Here is a 9,041-nt window from a genome sequence, read left to right as displayed (position 1 = left end):
TATTCCTTACTGTTGAAGTGTACAGCTGAAACTTATTGACTTTTTGATGACATTTAACCAGTAATTTAAAAAAGGCCCCTACAATAAACATTATATTAAAATTGTCAAAAATGAATGACAAAAAAAAAGAATTCTCAAAGCTACCAGGGAGAAGATGGTAACCTACAAGAAAAATCCATTAGATGGTCATCACTTTTTTTTTTTGCAGGAACTCTACAAGTTAGAAGGAAGTGAAATCAAACATTCAAACTATTAAAGAGAGCAATTACCAGCCAAAAAATAATATATATAGCAAAGTTCTCTTTTAGATATGAAGTAGAAATAAAGACCTTTTCAGACACATAGAATTGAGGGAATTTTCTACCACAAGCCCTGTGTTAAAGGAAATACTGAAGAGGGTCATTCTCCTGAAAGAAAAAGACAAAATAGTACAAAGCTATGAGTAAGATGACTAACAGACTTATAGAAACAAGAAATTGCAACCCTTATGAAGAACAAGGTATTATAAATTTAAATATCATGTAATAGTTAAAGGTCAAAAAACACTTTAAAAAGGGAAGAAGAAGAAACAGCTACTGAAAGTTCGAAATGAACTCACAGCATAAATTTGGATAATTTGAGACAAAAACACAAAGGGGGAAGGAGTAAATGTCTGAATCTTCAAAGGAGAATAGAAATAAGTTGCATGTAGAAGAAAAAGGACTACTATGTATATGAAATTTTCCTTTACATAAACTTAATGGTAACCACACACTAAAAAATACAGGACTGAGACACATAAAAAATAAATAAATAAAAAGAGGAAACAGAAAGAAAAATCATAGAAAACCACCAAATTAAAATAAAAGATCGAAACAGAAGGGCCAAAAAAAAAAAAATTGAGACACGAAGCTATCAGAAAACAAAAAATAAAATGGCTATAGGAAAAACTCATATTTCAATAATCACCATAAGTGAAAATTGAGCAAACTCAGCAATAAAAAGGCGCAGAGTAGCAGATTAAATCAAAAAAAGAAAACCCAAAAAATACTCTCTTCAAGAGATACATCTCAGCTGCAAGAACAAATATAAACTCGAAGTAAAAGGGTGAAAAACAAAACTCCAAGCAAATGGCATCTAGAAAAAATTGGATGTAGTCATTCTTATATCTGACAAAATAGATTTCAAGATACTAACGGTAACAAAAGAGAGAATGGACACTTCGTAATAATAATACATCAAGAGGACATAACACATATCAGCAAATATGCTCCCAATCCGAGAGCACCAAAATATATAAAGCAACTGCTAACAGAACTAAAGAGGGAAACTGACAAAAACACATTTGTAGTAGGGGACTTAAATATCCAACTGTCAGCAATGGATAGATGATCTAAACAGAAAATCAGTAAGAAACTATCAACCTTAAATGATACATTAGACCCATTGGACATAATCAAAAATTATAAAGCCTTTTGTGCCAAAACACCAGATTATTCATTCTTCTCTAGTCTCGTGGACATTGCCAAGGATAGACCAAAGCTTGGGACACAAAACTAGTTCAACAAATTTAAGAAGATTGAAATCATACCAAACATATTCTCCCACCATAATGCTATGAAAATGGAGATTAATTGTAAAAAGAAAAAAGCACAAAAAAACACAAATATGTGGAGAATAAATAACATGCTAAAAAATAACAACTGAGTCAGAGGAGAAGTAAATGGAGAGATCAAGAGATAGATAAAAAGAAATGAGAATGAAAATACTATATATCAAAACATTTGGGATACAGCATAAGCGGTAATAAGAGGAAAGTTCTTATCATTACAGGCCTATTCAAGACACAACAAAAGTTCCCCTCAAAAATCTAAAATAACTCCTTAAAAATTTAGAAAAAGAAGAATAAATGAAGCTGAAAGTCAGCAGATGAAAAAAATAATAACTAGCGCAGAATTAAATAAAATTGAGAACAAAAAGACAATAGAAAAATAATGCAACAAAGAGCAGGTTCTTTAAAAAAAAATCAAAAAAGTTGATATACCTCTGGCTGTACCCACTACGGAAAAAAGAGAAAGAATACAAATAAACAAAATCTGAAATGAAAGAGGAAAAATTACCACAGATACCACCAAATTACAAAATATCATACAGCAATACTAAAAGATTATGTGCCACCAAATTCTATAACCTAGAAGAAATAAACAACTTCTTAGACATATGCAACCTCCTAGACTGAATTACGAAGAACTGGAAAATCTAATTATACCAATCAACAGTAAGGAAATTGAAACAATATTGAAAAACCTCCCAAAAAGTAAAAGTCCAGGACAAGATGACTCACTAATGTATTCTACCAAACATTCAAAGAATATTTATACCTGTTCTCAAAATTTTCCAAAAACTAAAGAAGAAACAACTGTTTCCAACACTTTTTATGAGGCCAACATTACCTTGATACCAAAACCTGGTAAGAATAACACACACAAATATAGAAAACTGTGGACTAATATCTCTAATGATACAGATGCAAAACTCCTAAACAAAATACTAGATGCAAAGTTACTAAACAAAATACTAGCAAATAGAATACATTTAAAAAGATTATACATCATGATCAATTGGAGTTCATTCCAGAGGCATGTGGATGGTTCAACATATGCAAATTGATTAATGGGATATACCACATAAATAAAATTTTTAAAAATTGTATGACCATACCAATAAATGCAGAAAAATATTTGACAAGGTACAGCATTCATTTATGATTAAAACACTTAATAAAATGGACATAGAAGAAAAGTACTTCAACATAATAACAACCATGAATAACAAACCCTTAGTTAACATCATACTTAATAGGAAAAAACTAAACGCCTTTCCTCAAATATCAGAAATAAAACAATGTGTCTATGGCCATGTCACCCTGAACAAGCCTGATCCCGTCTGATCTCGGAAGCTAAGCAAGGTCAGGCCTGGTAAGTACTTGGATGGGAGACCACCTAGGAAGACCAGGTGCTGTAGGCATAAAAAATAAAAATTAAGGGATTGTAAACTGACAAGTTCCTTGCAATCTGTGAGGTCAACCAAGGGTCACCTCACCTAAAAATGTTTTAAAAAATAAAAAATAAATAAAAAAGAAATGATAATATTGTTCGCTCTCACCACTCTTGTTCAATATATTGTTGGAAGTCCTAGCTTGAGCAATGAGGGAATAGAGAATGAAGAAGTCAAATTGTCATGTGTTGCAGATGACATGATTCTCTATATAAAAACCTTAAAGACTCTACTAATAAAGCTATTAGAAATAAACAAATACAGTTAAGTTTCAAGATACAAAATCAAAGCACAAAAATCCATAGTGTTTCTATACACTAATAATGAATTTTCAGAAAAAGAAAAGAAAAATCTATTCCTTTTGTAATTACACAAAAAGAATAAAATACCTAAGAATAAACCTAAGAAAGCATGTGAAGGACCTATACACTGAAAACTATAAGACATTGTTAAAGGAAATTAAAAAAACACAAAAAAATGTAAAGATATTCTGAGTTCATGGTTTGGAAGAATCAATATAGTTTAATGGCCTTATTACCATAAGCATTATACAGATTTAGTGCAATCTTCATCAAAATCTTAATGGCACTTTTTAAAGAAATAGAACAAAAAATTGTCAGATTTGTATAAAAGCACAAAAGACCCCAAATACCAACAGCAATCCTAAACAAAAAAAAAAACCAAAAAAAAAAAAACGAAAAAAAAAACAAGGCTGGATATATCACTCTGACTAATTTCAAATTATCCTACAAAGTGACAATAATAAAAATGGCATAGTATTGGCAGAAAAACAGACACAGAGCAATGAAACAGAATTGAGAGCCCAAAAATGATCCCCCATATTTATAGCCAAATTATTTTTGAAAAATGTGCTAAAAACATACAATGGAAAAAGCAAAACCTCTTTAATAAATGGTGCTGAAATAATTGGAAAGCCACATACAAAAGAATGAAACTAGACTACTATTACCATACACCAAAATTAACTAAAAATGGATCAAGGTTATGAATATATGACCTGAAACAATAAATAAATTGCATAGAAGAAAACATAAACTCATGGACCTTGGACTTAGAGAGGATTTTATGAATTTGACCTCAAAGGCAAGGGAAGTAAAAGAAAAAAAAAATGAATGAGACTATACCAAACTAAAAAGCTTCTGCATAGCAAAAGAAACCATCAACAAGGCAAAAAGTTAACCATCCAAATGGAAGAAGATATTTGCAAACCATGCCTCTAATAAGGGCCTAATATCCAAAATATACAAAGGACTCATACAACTCAACAATAAATAACAAACAATCCAATTAAAAAAAAATGGGCAGAGGTCCTGAACAGACACTTTTCCCAAGAAGACATACAATGGCCAACAGATATATGAATGGATACACAACTTCACTAACTATTGGGGAAATGCAAATCAAAACCATCATGAGATGCCACCTTCCACCTGTTAGAATAGCTATTATCAACAGGACAAGTAATAACAAGTATTGGAGAGGTTGTGGGGGAAAGTGAACCCTCATACACTGCTGATGGGAATGTACAGTATGGAGGTTTTTCAGAAAATTAAGAATAGAAGTACCATATAACTCAGCAATCCATCTTCTGGGCATTTACTCCAAAAGTTTATAAACATTTATCTGCAAAGATATTTGGTCCCTGATGTTCATAGTAGCATTGTTCATGGTAGCCAAGACATGAAAAGAAGCAAAATTCCCTTTGACTCATTATTGGATAAAGAAGATGTGGTATATATATACAACAAAATATTACTCAGCCATAAAAAAATGAAGTATTGCCATTTGAGACAACATGAATGATCTTGAGATAATCATGCTCAGCAAAATAAGTCATACTGAAAAAGTTGAGAACCATATGATTTCACTTATATGTGGGATATAAAACTAAAAGCAACAAATGAACAAGACAAACAAACAGAGACTCATGGACATAGACAACAGTTTAGTGGTTACCAGAGGAAAAGTGGAGAGGGGAGAGGTGGATAAGGATAAAAGGGGTCAAATATATGGTGATGGAAGGAAATTTAAGTTTTTAAATTTGGGTGGTGAACACACAAAGCAATATACAGATAATGTGTTATAGATTTGTACACTTAAAACCTCTATGTTTATTAACTAGTGTCACCCCAATAAATTTAAGAAAAAAACAATATGGAGGTTCCTCAAAACATTCAAAATAGAACTTCCAAATTATCCAGGTATTCTACTTCTTGGAATTTATTTGAAGAAAACAAAAACACTACTTTAAAAACATATATATACACCTATGTTCAATGCAGCATTATTTACAGCAGCCAAGATATGGAAATAACCTATTTGTCCATCAATAGATGAACAATAAAGAAGATACATTATGTACGTGTGTGTGTGTGTGTGTGTGTGTGTGTATACACACACACAAATATATATAATGCTACTGAGCAATTAAAAAGAAGAAAATTTTGCCATTTGCGACAACATGGATGGACCTTGAAAGTATTAGGCTAAGTCATACATAAGTCAGACAAAGGAAGAAAAATATATGATTTCACTTATACGTGGAATCGAACAAGCAAAATAAATGAACAAACAGAAGGAATCAACACTCAGATACAGGGAACAGTTTGGTGGTTACCACAGAGCAACTGGGTGAAAAGGTAGACAAAATGGGTAAAGAGGGTCAATTGTATGGTGATAGATGTTAACTAAACTTATTGTGGTGATCAATTTGTTCTGTATACAAATTTCAAATTATTATGTTGTATACATGAAACTAATATGACATTATATACTAATTTTACCTAAATGAAAAAAAGCAATTTGACTGACATCTTATTCTACTCCTACTTCCTTCTACCTTGACTAACTCCTTCTTTACTGCTCTAAAACACACATACACAAACACTCAGAAACAAACACATGCAAACCTCAAAAATCTTTACAAAATAAAGATAAATAGACTCGTCTGGTACATTATTTCATCTAAGTTAGGTGTTGCATCCATTACAGTACCTGGCATATAGTAAAAAGTAAATATTTCTTAAATGTAACTAGTAAAATAATGATTAAAGTAAATGATGTCTAGCATTTGAGCTTAGTTTCAAATTCATTTTTTGAAAAAGAATTTTAAAATGTTGTTTTGAGATAACAAGACTTATTATGCAGATAAGAGAACAAAATGGATAGATTAGAAATAATCGATTATACTAAAAATTTGCTGACCTAAAACCATTTTACATATTTTATGTTGTATTCTGTATGGTACATGAATTTAAGGAAAAAAATTTTAACAAATGCCAACAAAAATGTATGTTTTAAAAAATGATCCCTTTGTAATGTTGGAGTAAAATTTGTCAATGCATATTAGGCAAAATCAGAAACCATTTTTTATAGTTAGCTTTATTAAATCTCCTTTATAATACATGTCATGATCCTCTCACAAAAATATATCACTTTCTTTGCCTCTGTTATAGTATTTATATTAAATATTAACTATTTGTGGATGACCTTAGACCTCTAAAAATTTTAAGCTCTTTAAGAACAAACACTGTGTTGTTTATTAATGCTCCATGTTTAACACAGTACTTTGTCCATAAAAGGCAGAAACATTTTTCGAATAAATGAATGAATGGATGAATAAAGGAATAATTACAAATTAATGGTAATATGCTTCTTTTGAGCATTAGACCAAAAGTAACACTGTGCAGGTTCATTGTGCATCTGTACATGAATGTGTGCGACCAATATGTGATTTTCCACAGTAATGGAGAGAGATTTTAATTGCTCCATCTATAGTTTATGTAGCCCATTTTTCTGTGACCAGTACCACATATTTGCAAAATAGCTAGTTGAGGGTGACTGCAATTTATGAGCATGGAATTAAATGCCCCAAAAGTCTTACAACTGTGTCTTATTTGTGTAGTATGAAACGTAGCTGAATTGAACAGCCATATCCTGATTTCAAAGTACACTAGAGCTTCTCTTGTATATTGCAATTCAATCAACAATTAGTTGTGCACTTACTTTTGTGAGCAGCCTTGTATTCTTAATGTATTCTCATATGTTTTTCTTTTATTACTTCAATTACTACCTACCCCTTTCTAGACATAAGAGAAATTCAGGATGTAGCAAATTCTGTTCTGATGAAAAATGATATAGTGGAGTTTAAGAAAAGGTTAAGAGTACTGTATAAAATTCGTTTGAAAATTAGGTAGAGCACTCTTCAAGGTTTAATCTTCTTGTGCCACGTCTGTTAAATGGCACATATAATTCAACAAAAATTCTGGACTAATCACTCGCCAACTTTTTTTGGAATCATAGTCATTGTTTGTGATTTTTAAGCAACTCCTCCCAAATTGCAACTGAACATAATTAACAATTCTTTCTAATTCACTGTAACTCAAAGCAAGCCAGATCAATTCTTTGGTCATTAAAATTTGTAAATGAAAAATTACTCTCAAGTGCCAAATATATCACAGAAAGAGTTTAAAGTTGGCAGCAGTCTTCATTATTTTTTAAAGCTCACTAAAGTAATGTTTATAATGGAAACACAGTTCCTTACTAGCAAATACCCAACATGGTACAACAGCAAACTAATGATCCAAATTCGAATAAAAAACTTTCTCCTCCCTATTAAAGAAATATATTTCTCGCTTATTTCTCATAGTGATATGAGTATAAAATGTTGATCAAAAATAATTATTAGATAACAAATGTTTATGTACTGTTTGTGTTTTATTATGAGAGTTTTCTTTTAACTTGAGATTTATTGTTCTTCCATCAGCTTCTAACAAAGGTATTTTAAAAAAAATAATAATAATTAACTGATTTTATAAGAAGGTTTCTGTCAGCCTGTCCTGCTTTCTTGATTATCTTAATCACCACTCTTACAGTCTTTGATATTTCAAAGTACAGGATCTCTTGGCAATTTTGACATTAAATTTAGAAATGGAACACATCCAAACTTATGTTTGATAGTTTCATTAAGAAAAGAAGAAATACTTATCAGGTCCTGAAGGAGTGTTAAGTAAAATGACAGGGAAAAAGCAGTGTGTATGAGTATCTGATTATAATCCTACTCTTCAAACTTTCATTCATTCAGGGCTTTATACAATAAAATGTGCAATTAAAAAAATAAGTAACAATTTCTCTGCCTATATCTCTCACAAATCGTTTACTTTCATAAAGTAACTATTGCACAGGAAAGTAAGCTATGATTATCCTCCACTTTTGCAGATGGCCAACAGTTTGCACTAGATCATGCTACCAAGGATCTTTTTTGTGTGCTCTTCCCTGTGAACTTCAATGTGCACATCTGCTCCTCAATACATAATGTATTTCTAATAAGAAAGGGTTTAGGTTTGAGGGATAAAACCTAAAATCTTCTGACTTTCTGTATTGCAACATTGCCATGACATAAGTGAGTACTAAAATAGATTTCCCAACCTGATTGGATATATATATTTAATAAATAATGCAAAACTTTCATATGTAACACTGTTTTATTATTTTAATATATAAAATACCTATTTCATGGACATGGACAATAGTTTAGTGGTTACCAGAGGAAAAGGGGAGGGAGGTAGATAAAGGTAAAGGTGATGAAAGGGAATTTAACTTTGGGTGGTGAATACACAATGCAATATACATGTAATACATTTGAAATCAATATAATTTTATTAACCAATTTCACCCTAATAAATTTAATAAATAAAATTTAAAAATAAAAAATAAAATAAAATACCTATTTCAAGTTTAAAATGTGAAGTATGTATGTGTATAGCTCTCAATGCCTGCCCATGCATATATAGGTGGGCATGAAAAAAAACAGAAAGCACACACTGAAAATCTCAAACAATATGTGTAGCTATATGCTTGAGCAAAGCCTTTGTTACTACTCATAGGTGTATTTTTCAATTTGTAATTATAAAAATCAATGGATCAGGATAATAATAGTTAGGCTAAGGCAGGTCTCACCAATTAAATATCATCACATTAAGCAA

The 9,041-nt window shown here is 30.9% G+C and overlaps 1 protein-coding gene and 1 pseudogene across 1 annotated transcript in view; one reads left to right on the top strand and one right to left on the bottom strand.

Moving 5' to 3' along the window:
* DACH2 (dachshund family transcription factor 2) overlaps nt 1-9,041 on the bottom strand; it is a 687,399-nt gene that overhangs the window by 338,073 nt on the left and 340,285 nt on the right. The gene's annotated exons all lie outside the window — the stretch shown is intronic.
* LOC111740444 lies at nt 2,888-3,006 on the top strand (annotated as a pseudogene).

Source organism: Pteropus vampyrus, unplaced genomic scaffold (genome assembly GCF_000151845.1).
Source record: "Pteropus vampyrus isolate Shadow unplaced genomic scaffold, Pvam_2.0 Scaffold63, whole genome shotgun sequence".
NCBI classification, from domain to species: Eukaryota; Metazoa; Chordata; class Mammalia; order Chiroptera; family Pteropodidae; genus Pteropus; species Pteropus vampyrus.
This window is presented reverse-complemented; position numbering and strand designations above follow the sequence as displayed.